Genomic DNA, 16155 nt, shown 5'->3' on the forward strand with positions numbered 1-16155 from the left:
ATCCCTTGGGCTTATAGAGATGGATCTTGTTTTGCACCTGAGTTGTGGGCTTGTTTTTCCTTGCAGCAGCATATAAATCCCTCAGAACTTCCCTGCCTGGGTGCCTCCTTTCACCTACGACTTCCTACTCCCTTACCTTGTGTGCATTTCAGTGACTTATCAAACTATTAGAGGGTTAGCCCATCAGGCATCTTATCACCTGCAGTTTTTATGGACTGTTCAGTAATAAAAATAGAGAGGAGTTTGAATTCCCTGACATGGAAACCTTCAAGAAGCCATGGAATGTGGTCACTGGTATGTCTGGTATCTTTTAAATGTCAAGAGAGCAGAATTTCTCTTGTCAGTTGTCACAGTAAGGCTAACAATTAAAGCCATCTGCTCTTCATTTCACTCCCCAAGGGCATCTTTCATTTTTCACCAACTTCCTGTTGTTGACAGCACAGTTCCTCCCAATTTCTCTCTGAAACTGTGAGGTCACCACCAGGCTCAGGCCATTAAGTGAACTCCTGGTTTGCTCCAACCTCCACCATGTCCTTTGCCCCAGGAGCTGCAGCCTCCAGTAAGGGACCCTGTAGCAGATACAAATCATGAAGAACATCAGCTCCTCCCCAAGCAATGCTCACGAGGGCAATGGACATGCTTGTGCCAGGACCACCAGGACAGCTGACACGGCTTTGGGGGTACTTTTTTATTTAAAAAAAAAAAGAAGAAATAGAGGAAGAGGGGGGAGAAAAAGGAAAAGAGAGAGGAGGAAGAGATAAAGGAAAAAAAGGAAGGGAAGGAGGAAGGAAGATAGGAAAAAAAGAAAAGAAAAGGGAGAACACAGAAGAAAGCAAGGGAAGGGGAAAAAGAAAAGCTAGTCTATGTTCTTTCTGAATTCATGTTTGTTACTTAACTCTGATGGTGTTAAAATACCATCATAAAATACATAAAATTTGTGTCAATCAGAAATTCTATATGCCTATATTGTAGTGTTTATCTTAAAAGAAGGAAGATGGCTAATGGAAAAGAGCAGAAAGTATATAAAGCAAGTTGATAGATTCCATAGACTGTAAGAAACCTTAAAGGTGAATTGACTGTGGTGATTCAAACCAATAATTTTGCTGATTAGTCTATTCAAGGGCTGTCCTTTTTTGTTGTTACTGTGAGAGTGCCATGAAACAATAAGAAAAGTAATCCCAATGCTGAGAAGAAAATCACCTTATAGTTCTGGGGATAGATTTATTTTTCTGCCTGATATCCAAGGTCATCATATATTAAGTACTTATGAATACTGTGAATTCATATTGCAGTATTTGAATGGACTTATTGATCAGCCCAATCCAGACAAAAGCAAAGTTTCTAGAAAATCTGTCAGCCTGAAGATCACGTATAAGCTAGAGAAATACACAGTTGCTGTTATTTCAAGTAGAAATTTTGGAATACCTAATCAGAATTGTTAACAGGCTTTTCAGTTTTACATGTACTTTTCTAACTGAAGCTAATGAACAAATTCTATGGAATAATTCTCTTTGGCTCTATAGATAGCAGAATCAAACAAGTCACTTCAGGGCTCCAGACACATACTATTTGCCTAGTGTAGGTAGAGTTTGGTTTATTTGGATTAGCAAATTAGTCACTCGAGAGATATATTTATTTAGGTCCCTTAGGCGCTATTTAGTAAATTGCTGCTGTAGCCTTTCATAATGTAATACCTCACGTGAAGGACCCTGTAGTTAGCCTGTTTGGCTCATCAAGAATAGAGTTAAACATCCTTCATGTAATCGTCTCTGAGCTCATAAAACACAAAATGCCAACACCAACCATGTGTGAGGTTTAAATTTGTGTGAAATAGTGTCTACACAGTTTTTGAAAATACAGAGCTAAAATTACGAAAGTCGATTAAGACTTCCAAACAGCTTTTGTTCTACATGCATCCAGAATGGTGACAGCCTCAGACAATGTGTTTCCCTAATAATCATCAAGTTGTCACTTCTTTGAATCTTTTCTTTCATAAGCTAGATCAAAGTTATTAAAATTTGTTTTCGAGATCCTTCTTCAGAACATATCAAGTAAATGACTATCAGTCTAATAAAGAAAAAATATATTTTTCTTAACATGTCTGGAGACACACGTTTAAATAAGCTATATCTTTAGGGAAGCAACACTATAGCAAGCTCAGGGTCAAAATAATTAAGTTATATAGCTATTTATATTGATGTAAATATTTTTCTTATCTGCAGTTTCTTATAAAATAAAATACCATGGCCCTTTCCCTAAGACCCAGTTCTAGAAGAGTCAGAAATGCAAGAGAGAAGTTAATAAATCATGACAATAAAATCTCCTCCCCCCACAAAAGAAAAAAAAGAAAGAAAAGAAAATTCTGGTGGGTACCAGCAATGAAGGAAGTATAAAATGGAAGTGGGCTTTCACATGAAGGGGAAAAATAACATACACATATAAATAACACACACACACACACACAAATGAAAGGAACCTTGCACAGAAAATGATAAGTTGGCCTTGAATTGAGGTATGTGATTAACTTACCTCTCTGCACTTGATATCCAAAAAAAAGTGAAAAATAATAAAGAGTCCAAGATGAAAGCCTGAGCCCATATGTTTACTTAACTTCATTCTTAATATCAAATGGAAATCAAAAAATAAGAGTAAATTAATATTAGTGCTAGAAAATAAGAAGTGATCCATTAGTGGGATTTCTGGAAGATATACAGCAGATGGGATCAAATTAACAACAAAACAAACAAAAAACAACTGGAATAATCTTGTGAGCAAAGGAACTTCAAAAGAGTAGACTATCATAAATTTTCTTTCTATTCAAGTCCTGTAAAAAAAAATTGGAATGCAAACATGCAGAGGCTGGAAATGCATGTAGGCCATGGGGCTGATGGTGCCCTAGTATAATGATTCCTCTACCAACCTCAGCGTATGTAAAGCATCCAGCCACAGCATCCGCTTCAATTAGAGGCAGAGCTCAAAGTAGGGTGGGAGAGCCACCGTGAAGATTCTTAGTGTGAGGCCAGAGAGGAGAGCAAAAATATTCTGCAGACAACTATAATGGATCCAATGATGAAGAAGAAAATAAAAATCAAAAAGGAAAGAGACCCAGCAGAATAGTAAAATTCACTAAATCTCTTTATCTCCAGAACAAGTAGGGAAGGACTTGAAGGGGTCTCTGTATTGTCATCTTGTTTCCTGCTTGTGCAATCCAAAATCAGGTTCACCTGTGCATACATCCCTACCTCCTCTCTACAGCTGGGAGGAAGTCAATGCGTGGATTCATGTGTTCAGAACCAGAGACCTGCTAAGAACCTGCCATGGTCAAACTCAAGGGAAAAAAAAAAATAGGTAGATAGATACATAGAGAGATAAATAGATAGGTAGAGATAGATAGATAAATCTGGGCCTTAATAATATTACAAGACATAATATTACTTTTTCTAACTGGAAGGAGAACATTCATGAGTCTTTATGCACTAAGAAACAACTGATAATAATGTGTAAGAATAGCTGGATTCATGGAGAAAAGCTTATCAGTGGATGCTGAAATGACAGTTAGTAAAATGCAGTGTTTGTCCTGCATAACAGATCCTTAGCAAGTTAGGATTTAAAGACTCTTAGCAAGTCAGTGTTCTTAACTTGCAAATAAGTGTTTACCAAAACCCAGCAGAGAATATGATATTTAAGGGTGAAACATTAGAGGCATTTCTTGAACCATGTCAGTCTGGCTTTGCCCATTAAATGGAGGCGCATATTATGTTCCTGTGTCAGAATACCTATGTCGTAAAGGTGCCACTTCTGCTCAGATTAGCCTGCAAATTAATATAATTCCAAAAAGTACCCCACTGTGATTTTGAGGGGATGCAGCCGACTGAGAGACATTATGTCAAGGGCATTTCTGATGGGGAGTCCTGAGTGATCTCTCTGAAACTTGCTGAGAAACGTTAAGCTTTGAGTTCTACTCTGTTTCAGATCACACTAGGGGCTTTAGGAAAGTGTTTTAAAGGAAGATCTACCAGCCTGGAAGAATGGATTTGCCTCCTAAATATGCCTGTCATTATATGTAAAAGAGATGCTCAGGAGAAGAGTCTGCTGTTTGAAAAATTCCTGTCTTTATCATTGCAATCATTGACATAATTAAGACAACAGTGAAACTACACTCATGAAAATTTTACTTTCTACAATTTAAGTTCTTTTTCTTCATTTAATTCATTTCCAAAGAAGAAATTTTGAATAATTTCGTGAAAGAGAGTTTACAGAGGATTCAGTTTCCTTCACACCTTTCATTGATTTATATGTCAAATATATCTTTACTTCAATATAAAATAATCAAAAATGTAATCATTTTATTGATGATTGCATTTTCAATTATTTTTAAAAATAATTTGAAGTGGCCACAAGTGAATTTGGTTTTTCACTTCTGCCTTCAAATATGCTTTCCTGGATCGTCTAATAGTACTCCTGAACACCATATCAAGGAAAACCCACAGCTTATCCAGTCAGTTTCACATATTGGCAGAGCCTCATTTTTGTATATGAAGTACTCCTGCCTGATATAAATCAAAACATCCGTTATCTCCTCGTTCCCAGCTGCAGCCTGAGCAGTGATTCCACAAGACGGTTATGGGCATGGGCAGAGCAGCACGTGTGCTATTCCCAGCCCCTGCTCCACCACCTCCAAGCTCACTGGGCCACTTTTGGACCTTCTGGAGGCCAGAGAGAGCAGAAGGAAGGGTGAGAGGTGAAGGGGACAATGGACCTTTACTTGGCCAACGGAGTCTATAGTGCCTCTGACTCTCCGAAGCCCTTTGCCATGCCAGGCTTCTAGCCATTGGTCTGCTCTCGTGTGCGCACGTGGGATGCTTTGGTTGAGTCTCCTTCATGTTCCCTTCTAAGCGGCCCTCAGTACTGTGCCTTTCCCTGACTCCTTTGGCAACTGTCACTTTCTCAAAATGAGCCCTGTCTTCTAGCCTCCATGTGGTCCCAGGACAATTCATGCATCCTAAACTTGCCAGACTAGAAACCTGCAGGCTGATCCCACAGCTCCCCTCTCTCCTCACTCTGCCATTGTGAGCTGCAGTCATCCTGCCATCTGTGACATTTCCAGGCAGAGGTCAATATCTGCCTCTGTATCCCACAAGAAGAAAGCCAACTGCTCCACGGCCCTGCTCCACAGCAAGCCCACAAGCATTTGCGGCTCAGCAAGCAGGCAGTCAGGAAGTGAAATGCCAGTCTCCCCAGATCTTTCCAAGGAATTCTCCTGTGATGATGTTCCCTTGGCTTGAAGGATGGGATGAAAAGTGTGCCCACTCTGCTCCATCACAGTGCCCTCTTCCCACAAATCTCTTCGTATAATCTTGTCAAGGATCTCTAAATTTTTGTCATTCAGACTGACAGTGCATGATGGAGATGGATAGCCAAGCGACCAGATTACCCTATCATTGGTCTGGTGGGGATGTGTCCATCACTTTCTTTAACGTATTTGGGCACTTAGCACACACCTTCCATTTAAAACTTCAGAAGAGACTTAAAAATTAGAGAAAATTCTATTCTCTCTCCTGTCCCTATCTCTCTCTCTCTCTCTCTCTTTCTCTCTCTCTCTCTCTCCCTCTGTTGCACTCTGTCTTCCCACCCTGTGGCAACCTTGAAAGCTGTATGTTTAAGATGGCAACGCTTCAAGATAGAGGAAGCCTGGAGTCACTGCTTAGAGGAGAGCTGCCAAAGAGAACTTCCTGAGCCACTTCAAACTGTGAAATGAGCAAGCAGTAAACCTTTATTGTATTAAGCTACCAAGATTGGGGGATTTGTTTGTTATTGCAACTCGGCCTATTCTATCATGTCTATTCCAAAAATTGATACCTGAAGTAGAGTGCTGACATAACAAACCTAAAATACAGGGCATTGACTTAGCACACAGGTGAAAAGCAGAGGAGCTGATACAAGAGGCTTAACAGTTGACAATCTGTGCTGCACAGTGGCAAAATATTTGGATAAGCTGTCTCGTGCAATAACTTGAGAGGCAGACCATGTGCCTGCTGAGTGAAAAGCTCTGGGGGAAAGCCTGGAAAATACCATATTAGTGTGTTTTGACTATTATTGGCTGTGTTTAACAAGTTATTACAGGAAAAGGATGAGTTTAGAAAAGAATTGTCTAGTTTGCAAATGATTGTCTTAGGGAAAAGGGCTTGGGACACTGCACGCTTGGAAAAATCTAGCTGCTTCTAAACTCAAAGGGATGGGAAGTGGATTTTACAGAGGCTATATGCAACAATGGTCCAGTAAAAAACTTCTCAAATGAATAAAGTGAACCAAGGAAAAGATGAAATTAAGGGTATGCTGTCCTCTAACTATTTTGTTTCTAGATAGGCTGAAGTAGCTGTCCTTAAGTTGAAAGAGAGACGCTTAGAGGCCAAAAAAAGCAAAGAAATGAGCTTAATAGCTTGTCTTTTAATTTCTAGGTGACTGCATTGAAAGGCAGCATCTCTCAACCCAATAACAGAATAATTTACTGCTTGAAATGTTACTTAATTTCATGTGTCAACTTGGCTAGGCAACAGTACCCAGGTATTTGATCAAAAATTTTTCTAAATGTTTCTGTGAAGGTGTTCTTTAAATGAGATTAACATTTAAATCTGTGGATTTGGAAGAAAACAGATTACCTTCATAATATGGATCAACCTCATCCAAGCAGTTGAAGGCCTTAATAGAATAAAAATTGACCTCCCCTAAGCAAGAAGGAATTTTGCCAGCAGACAGCTTTTGGACTCAGACTGAACTCTTCCTTGAGTCTCCAGCCTCCTGGACTTCCCCATCAGATTTTAGACTCACCAAACCTCCACAATCATGTGAGCCAATTCCTTAAAATAAATCTCTCTCTAGAAATATATGCACAACTCTGTTTCTCTGGAGAATCCTGACTAATACACCTGAAACTTTCTGTTGGATTTAGTAACTGGATAGTACTTTGAGTTGTCCCTCTTTACAAAAGGGTCAATATGCCTTCTAGGTATGGGAGGGAAAGTGAAATGGTTATTTGATGATCTGCAGGGGGAACTGTAGTAGAAGCTGACTAAATACACACTGATTCCATTTCTCCTCCAGGGAACATGGGAAGGCTACATTTCTGAGCCTCCTTTCCAGGTTTATCAGGGCTGTATTACAGTTCTGGCCAATGGGACATGAACAGAAAAGAAGTACATCTCTTTCTGTCCTGGTCATAAAACTCCATTCATCTTCTTTCTTTTTTTTTGAATTTTTGAATTTTATTTTTTATACAGCAGGTTTTTATTAGTTATCTATTTTATACATATTAGTGTATATATGTCAATCCCAACCTCCCAGTTCATCCCACCACCAACCCCACCTGCCACTTTCCCCCCTTGGTGTCCATACGTTTGTTCTCTACATCTGTGTCTTTATTTCTACCCTGCAAACTAGTTCATCTGTACCATTTTTCTAGGTTCCACATATATGCGTTAATATACGATATTTGTTTTTCTCTTTCTGACTTACTTCACGCTGTATGACTGTCTCCAAGTCCATCCACGTCTCTACAAATGACCCAATTTCGTTCCTTTTTATGGCTGAGTAATATTCCATTGTATATATGTACCACATCTTCTTTATTCATTCGTCTGTCGATGGGTATTTAGGTTGCTTGCATGACCTGGCTATTGTAAATAGTGCTGCAGTGAACATTGGAGTGCATGTGTCTTTTTGCATGTTCTTTCTTATCCTTTTTTGGGAAACTTTGGGAACACATAATTAAACTAGTGACATCATCACAAGGAAGAAGATGGATGCTAGAGTCACTGCTTAAAGGGTAATGACCAACGGCTTGAATTGGAGGTGACTTAAGTGAGACATGAAACTTTGTTATGTTAAGTCTCTGAGATTTGGGGGTTTGTTTTGTTATCGTAACAAATCCTGGCTTATTCTAATACAGTGCCCAAATATTGAAAACAGTCATTGAATTCTGCTACTGCTAATGGAAGACCCTAAAATATGAAAATGGCTGAGTTGATACATGGTGGGATGAAGTGAGGATCTCAAACATGGAAGACAATGGCAACCTTGGATTATTTTGGTACCATGCTCTACATATCTAGTAAGAGTTTACCAAACCCACCTTTTTCAAGATGAGCAAAATTTATCACAGATCAAATGATCAAAATGCTTGATTTGCAAGGAAAAATTTTTCAGGTGTTATCTGAAAGAATGTGGTGGTGGAGTAGTTGTTTAAATGACTACTTATATTTAGTTGTGATTCATACAATGTGTCCACCAAGCCTGATGTCTAGACTTGCTAGAATGTTGAAGTATTTGGCTTTTCTAAGATGTTTTCTCAAAACTCTATCCTACCTAACTTGAGAAAACTCTTGGCATTATCTTCTATGTAATACCCCCTTTTCTTCTTTCTAATCTGTAATTATTTAGACTTGAATGTGTTTACTTTTCTCTCTCCTCTTTTCCCTACAAGAAAGGAAGCTGCATGATGGCAGAGCCTCTATCTTCTCGTTAATTAATCTCTGTATTCCCACTGTCCAGTACATGTCTAATGCCTAGTAGGTACAGTAGGTATGCAAAAATATATTTCTTAAATGAGCACATAAGTACAATAATCAGTGAACGAATGATTATGCTACTTATTGTGGCCTTTATAAGGGACTTGAAGCATCACATGAACTTTGGTCTAAGGTAGCCTAGCGAAAACCTGAGAGACAACTGCTAGATATATATGGCTTTGTTAAGATGCCTCCTTTCTGCCTATGGCCAGGGAGCCAAGTCCACCATATTGCTAAAACCATTTTTTCCACTATGCTCAAGTTAGTTTTCTGATTAATAATGGAAATACCCAAGTGGGGCTAGAAGAAGCTTAATCCTCTAAACACCCCCACTCCTCAACTAAGATAATAATTAACCCATTGTAAAGCTCCAATGGCCACATATTCCTAAGAGTTTTGGGAGCTCCAAAGGCACTCAGAACAATTCTTCAAAGTCCAAGGCCTGGAGAATTCGATCATTATCATTTCCTTTTACATTGCCCACATTTGAATTATCTTAGTTCTTTTCTCCCTCATTACAAGCTTTTTTTATTCTCATGAAATATTTTTTATTCAGCAAAACTTCTTGCTAGTTTTGCTGTGGCAGAATTTCATCACCAAGAAAGGGTTTTAGAAAGGTGAGGAACAGACTGGATGGGAGACAAAGAGTGGGAGAAAAAAAAGAAGAAAAATAAAGTGTCTTTCCTCTGAGATTGACGTCTGATTCTCATTAGTATCATTTAAAAAATTTTTTTTGAGTCTCTGGAAACATAGACCAGCATTTATCTTAATGGATGATCTAATTCATGCCACTCTCTCCAAGAAGAAGAAAATCTAAACCATACAAGATAAATAATAGCCTAGCCTATTCTTAAAATTGTCCAAAGGAAGAGATTCCACATTTTTCTGTCTCCAAATTCATATAAAGAACTTATTTCTTGCTGCTAGCTTAAATTCTATTCTTCTTTCTCTTTCTCTCCTTTATTTCTTTCTTCTCCCCCCACCCCCCCACCCGCTTTCTCTCTCTCCACTTGTATTAACCTGCTCAGGCTGCCATAACAAAATACCACAGACTGGTGGCTTAAACAGCAGAGATTTATTTTCTCAAAGCCCTGTAGCCTAGAAGTCCAAGATCAAGGTGCTGTCAGTGTTGGTTTCTGGTGAAACCTCTTTTCTTGGCTTGTAGATGACTAACTTCTTGCTGTGTCCTCACATGGCCTCTCATGTGTGTGCGTGCATGTGTGTGTGTGTGTGTGTGTGTGTGTGTGTGTGTGTGAGAGAGAGAGAGAGAGAGAGAGAGGAGAGCGAGGACTCTGATGTCTCTTCCTCTTCTTTTAAGAACACCAGTCTTATCAGATCAGGGTCTCACCCCTGTGACCTCATTCAACCAAAGTTACCTCCTAAAGGCTCTATCTCCAAATACAGTCTCACTGGGTATTAGGCTTCAACCTATGAATTTTAGGAGATGCAATGTAGTCCTTAACACTTCTGTAGTCAAACATTCGAATTCCTCCTGGCTCTGTGACTTCAGGCAAGCTGTCCAACTCCCTTAGCTTTAGTTCTTATTCTTTAAAGTGGAAACAGTAAAAGTGAACATTGAAAAGCCTTTGTGAGAATTAAATAAAACAAATTATAACACCCCCAAACTTAGCCAACAATATATCAAGTATCTAATAACTTTTACTATTAATTTACTTTTAAATTAATACAATGACTTCTTTCAGTCTTTTCCAGTTGTTATAACCATACCTTTTCCCATTTCTTCAAAAAAGAATCTTGTCTAAATATTTTCATGTTTTCTTTCATTGGTTTAACAAATAGTATTTGATTTCCTCCTGTGTGACAACAATTGTGCTAGGTGCAGGCTATACACTGCTGCTGAAACAGTCTCTGCTGTCATGAATCTTATAGTCTAGATGGGGGAATTGACATTCAACTAGCGAAAAGACCCATAATATGCAATTACAAGCCAGTTGTTAGGAGCAACTTTAGAAAAGGTTAGTTTATTGTGGCTGGAAGGACATGATTATGGGGACAGAGGGCAGGAAGGCATCACTTTTAATGGTCTTATTTTCTCTCCTAGACCTTCTTAAAGTGTTTACAATTCAATTAGTTTCTGGAAAGTAAAACCAATTCCTAAGGCTGAAATACTTCAGGTGAGTTTAAATAAATAAAATGAAAAGCCTCAGAATCTCTCTAACACATAAATCAGAACTAAAGCAGTAGAGCCTTTGCTGGCCAGTGAGTGATTCACTCAAGACAGACCAGATTTTAAAAGTGATTGTTATTCAGTAGTTTAAAAAAAAAAACTAAAAGAAAATAGGTACCTATTGAATCTTGTCATGTCAGAGAAAAGGCTGTGATAATATACCAGCACAATAGTACAATGAACAAGAGTACAGATATTCAAATCATGCTTACATAATTTTAAATTGTAAAATTCTGTATTCATAGGAGAAGTGTCAGTCTGGAAATAAATATATGCAACATATATTTTATTAAGAATATTTTCTAAAGTCTATACAAATATTCTTTGTACAGAAAACTTAACATCTTATTATGTACTACCTAACTAATGGATTTAATGAATGACAACCAAAATGTAATCCAAAGTAAAGATGGTAGGATGGGAAGAATGAAAGGAAGGAAGGAAGGAAGGGAGGAAGGGAGGGATGGAGGGAGGCAGGAAGGAAAAGGAAAAGAGAAAAATCATGTTAAAAATGTAGTTGGATGGGGCTTCCCTGGTGGCGCAGTGGTTAAGAATCCACCTGCCAAGGCAGAAGACACGGGTTCGAGCCCTGGTCCGGGAAGATCCCACATGCCGCGGAGCAACTAAGCCTGTGCGCCACAACTACTAAGCCTGCGCTCTGGAGCCTGCAAGCCACAACTACTGAGCCCACGTGCCACAACTACTGAAGCCCATGAGCCTAGAGCCCGTGCTCCCAGCAAGAGAAGCCACCACAATGAGAAGCCTGCGCACCACAATGAAGAGTAGCCCCTGCTCGCCACAACCAGAGAAAAGCCTGCATGCAGCAACGAAGACCCAACACAGCCAAAAATAAAGTAAATAAATAAAATAAATAAATTTATACAAGAAAAAATGTAGGAATGGCCTGTTCAGTATGGTAAGGCTATTTTCAACTTCTTGGTCATATTTATACCTGCCTATTGATGAAGACAGAGCTAATAATAGAAATATATAATTATTGTACAAATGATGTTTTCCTATGTTTTTATCCATTTAGCTGTCAATCTATGTAGTAAAGTCTTGGAGAGTTTGAGGAGATAGAGATGTTATAGATTATTTGATATAGCCCCTCTCAATTTATAGTTCAGGATACTGAACCCTAGAGATGTAGGTGACCCACATGCCTTAGAGTTTAAACCTTCATACCCCAAAGTAAGTTTGTCCTTCCCTCAGTTCAAAAGTCCCCTAAATTCTTATCCAAGGGTTAGGCATGTACCATGATAATCCTCAGTGAAATATTTATCATTTTGCCTAACAGACCTGACGATCAAATAATATATAATTGAATATTAGTACATTTCCCAAGATCTAGGTGATTCTGTCTTATCTTTCTATTCAATGCATAGTGATATAAATGAACACTATGTTAATAGAATTGTACATATGTGAAAAGCCAAGTACATTTGGAACACCTGCTAGAGAATCTGAAGTAAGTAGGAAGCTGACTCTTTTTCAGAGAAAATAAGAAAAATACTTGAGGTTAATACAAAGTCCTAATTCTAAAATAGATCTTCAAAACACTAAAAATCAGTATAAGTATTATATTCATGCACATTCTGGATAATATACACAATTAAAGGTAATGAAAACATAATTTTTATAAAATTAAAATCATGAAATATTGATAATGGTGAATTTTCACTTAAAAGTATATCATTAGCATTTTAATTATCATTTTAATAATAGCACAAAGTTTAACAAAGTTTTGTCAAAATTTATTAAATCCTTTATTATTGGATTTTTAAGATTCTTTCCCAGTGTTTTTCTATACTTCAGTAGATTTCTATACCCGAATAAAATTGCAAAAAAATCATAACTTTTTTGCCTTGATTGATTTTAATAAACCATATTTTTCTTTTTAATTACAGAAGAAAAATTCACACTGAAGGAAAATTAAAAGACATAAACCAAAATATTTTAATCGTATTTATTACCCAAATCCAAAATAATTTCCATTAATATTTTTCATATGATCTTTCATTATTTATGTGCTTTCATACTATGCATATGCACTATATGTGTATACTGTATATAGTATATACTACAGTATGTATGTATAGTGTACATATATAGGTTTATGCACACATACATAACATATAATTATAAGAAAGTTTACTTTGGGGGAGTTTATACCATAAACAAATATTTTCAAGTTAAAAAAATTTTTAATAAATGAATTTCACACTTCTCAGTTATTTCCAGACTTCTGTCATGAGTATAGGCTTTTCAAAATTACAAATAGAAAACTTCGTGTTATTAGATCTTTATAGTCTATTCTCTGAGTTGACAGATTCTTACAAAGGATGCTGGTCTTTAAACTGAGAAATAAAAACTTGTTTGAACATCTGTATATAATAAAAATTTAAATATTATACACACTATTTTCTCCTCTGTTCTTTTCACACAGTTCTTTATGCTGAATATTTTGTATATCATTTCTATAAATTATTTTATTCATATCTAATGACCATGTGATAATATGCTTAACCAGGGTCCTCAATTAGATCGTTAGATAATATTTTCTATTATGAATAATTCTGGATGAGCATCCTTGAATTTAAACATTTGTCCATATTCTCAATGGAATTGTCAATGCCTGAATTAATTTCTGTGCACCGATATGGTCATTTACCACCACCTTTCTTATTTAATGCATAATACATTTATTTTATTACTTAAACATTACATTTGTTTAACATTAAATGAGTAACATTCCTCTAAATAGCCATGATATTTATGCAATTACAAATAAAAATTCATGGATTTAACAAATTAAATTTCCCCATTGTCTGCAAAACTACTTAGTAAACTCCTTCAAAACCTCCAATTAAAACTTTAAATCCAGCATATCCATTTTCTATTAAAATGCTTTAAACACTATAATTAGAAGAGAAAAAACAAAAGTATTATTACATAGAAATTACAAATTTATTAATGTTATGGATTTCATTTTCTTTTGCATCATTTTAATTCTTCTTGCTAACTTTTGCTTTTTACAATTTCCTGGAGTTACCTTCCTAACAATGCAGTAATTCTACCAGACTCAAAAGAAAAGTAATACCATCTCAGACTAGCTGATGTTACAGAATCTGAAATGCCACCCTGTTGCTACTTGGTTGGAGCAGAAAGTTGACTACACAGTCTGAGGTGATTCACATCTGAGCCTCTAGCTCTTAAGCAGCATCTTGTTTTATAAGGAAGTTTCTCGTGCTACCCCATAGGACTTCTAAGTCCATGCCTTTCACATAAATTTTAATTTTATGAGACTTGAGGCTTCCTAAGTGTTGCTGTAACTTTAGATTTTTGTATGACTGCCGTCAACTAACTCTTTGTTCTGCCCTTATGCCATATTGGCCTGGTCAGTTAGTATTATTGCAAACTTACCCATGTCTTACCCATATCGCATCACGATTTTCATCACTGACTATGATGTTATCATGTAGGGGTTTTATAGATACCTTTTATCAAATTGACGAAGGTACTTTCAAATATTGGATAGCTGAGAGGTTTTATTATCAATGAGTATTGAATTGTATCAAATGCTTTTACTAATTTATTGAAGACTATATAACTTTTCTTCTTTATTCTATTAATGCTGTGTATTACAGTCCTCAATTTTTAATGTTATATTTGTCTTGCATTCCTAGGATAAAACCAGTGTTGTGCTAGAGTCAGCATGTAAGGGCCAGTAAGGGCCCTTACAACCATTAAGGGCCGATTGTTCAATTTTCAGGAATTCTACTAGCCAGTTTTAAAACATGGACATTGTTAACTATTAAATTATATAAACTTATAAAGAGAGTATATTAAAAGCATAGGAACTAAATACTCAAAGCTCATCACTTCCTAATTACTTTATTACATTTTACTATTACCTATGCTCTTGAGGTTATTCATAATCGATTTTATCTGTATGATGGAAATGCTATGTAATAGTCTGCTTTCCTGTTCTGGTTCCGTGATCTATCACAATGATAGCTTAAACTCTCATGCTGGGAGTATTTATACCATGAAAATTAGCAAACGCTACAAATCAAAGCTTGATTTATTGTTTTATTGATCGTCTGTACTTAACAAAAGTGAGGGAGAAAAAGCTAATAATGCTGATATAACTTAAAAGTGTGTTTGTTTGTAGCCTATCTTTACTATATTGTGAATAAGACAAAACCTATTAAACTAATTTCCAGTTTTTGAAAACCATTAACTGATTCAGCAAAGAAGTTGCTCATATTATTTATGAATGAGTGAAGTCCTACTACACCTCTTTGTTGTTTCACTTTTGTCTTACTCATTAACATAAACCAAAGTATTAACCAACACTGATATTGAAACTGCATTTACTCATCAATTGCGACCATAGGTTATGTACAAATGTAGTTCAGTAAAAGTCAATAAAGTCAATGAGACTAATTAGCTATATGGAATTTACAATAAAAAGTAATATATATTTTATTATTATTTGTAGATCATGTAGTAAATATCCTTTATATCAGTAAATTTATAATGAACTTGTGTGTGTGTGTGTTTGTGTATATATATATATATTTATCTGCATATAACCATATATTCTGTTTTTGAATTTAGAAAGCTAGTCGTTAAGTATTTAGCATCATACCACTGGATAAAACTCACTTCATCACGATGTACTTCTGCTCTTTTAATATAATTGGACCTGATTTATTAATATCTTATTTAATGTTTTTCTATATGTGTCTATGATGGGTATTGGTATGCATTTTCCCCTTTTTGTAACATCCTTGCCTGATTTTGGTATTGGGTTTATACTGGCCTAATTAAATGAACTAGAAATATTCCCTCCCTTTTTTTCTTTCAGCAAGTTTAAATGAGGTTATTATTTTTTCTGTAAATGTATATTAGCATTAACCTGTGAAGCCACTTGTGCCTAGAGGGTTTTATTGTAGGAAAGTTTTTAATTATGGATTTGATTTCTATAATACATATACATCTACTTAGATTTTATGTTTATTCTTGGGTCAGTTTTAATAAATATTTCTCAAAGAAATCTTCAAATGTTATGTCAGTTGCCGGGCAGTAACATAAAGTTGCTCATAATAGCCTCATATTACCTATGTATTTAGGATTTGGAATAATGTCATTATCGCACTAATTTTTTTGGTAAATTCTGGAAGGTTTTTTCCTCTTATTTTCTTGGTCACCTTTGCTTTGGATTTATCAATTTTATAAATCTTTTCAAAAAACAAGCACTTGACTTTGTTGATTTTCTTATTGCATATCTGTATTCTACATCATTGGTTTCTGCCTTTACTCTTATTAATATCTTCTATGTATATCTAACTTCATCTATCTATATCTATCTTTGGTTTATTCTTCCTTTTCCAGCTT

This window comes from Tursiops truncatus, chromosome 5, assembly GCF_011762595.2.
Source record: "Tursiops truncatus isolate mTurTru1 chromosome 5, mTurTru1.mat.Y, whole genome shotgun sequence".
Taxonomy (NCBI): domain Eukaryota; kingdom Metazoa; phylum Chordata; class Mammalia; order Artiodactyla; family Delphinidae; genus Tursiops; species Tursiops truncatus.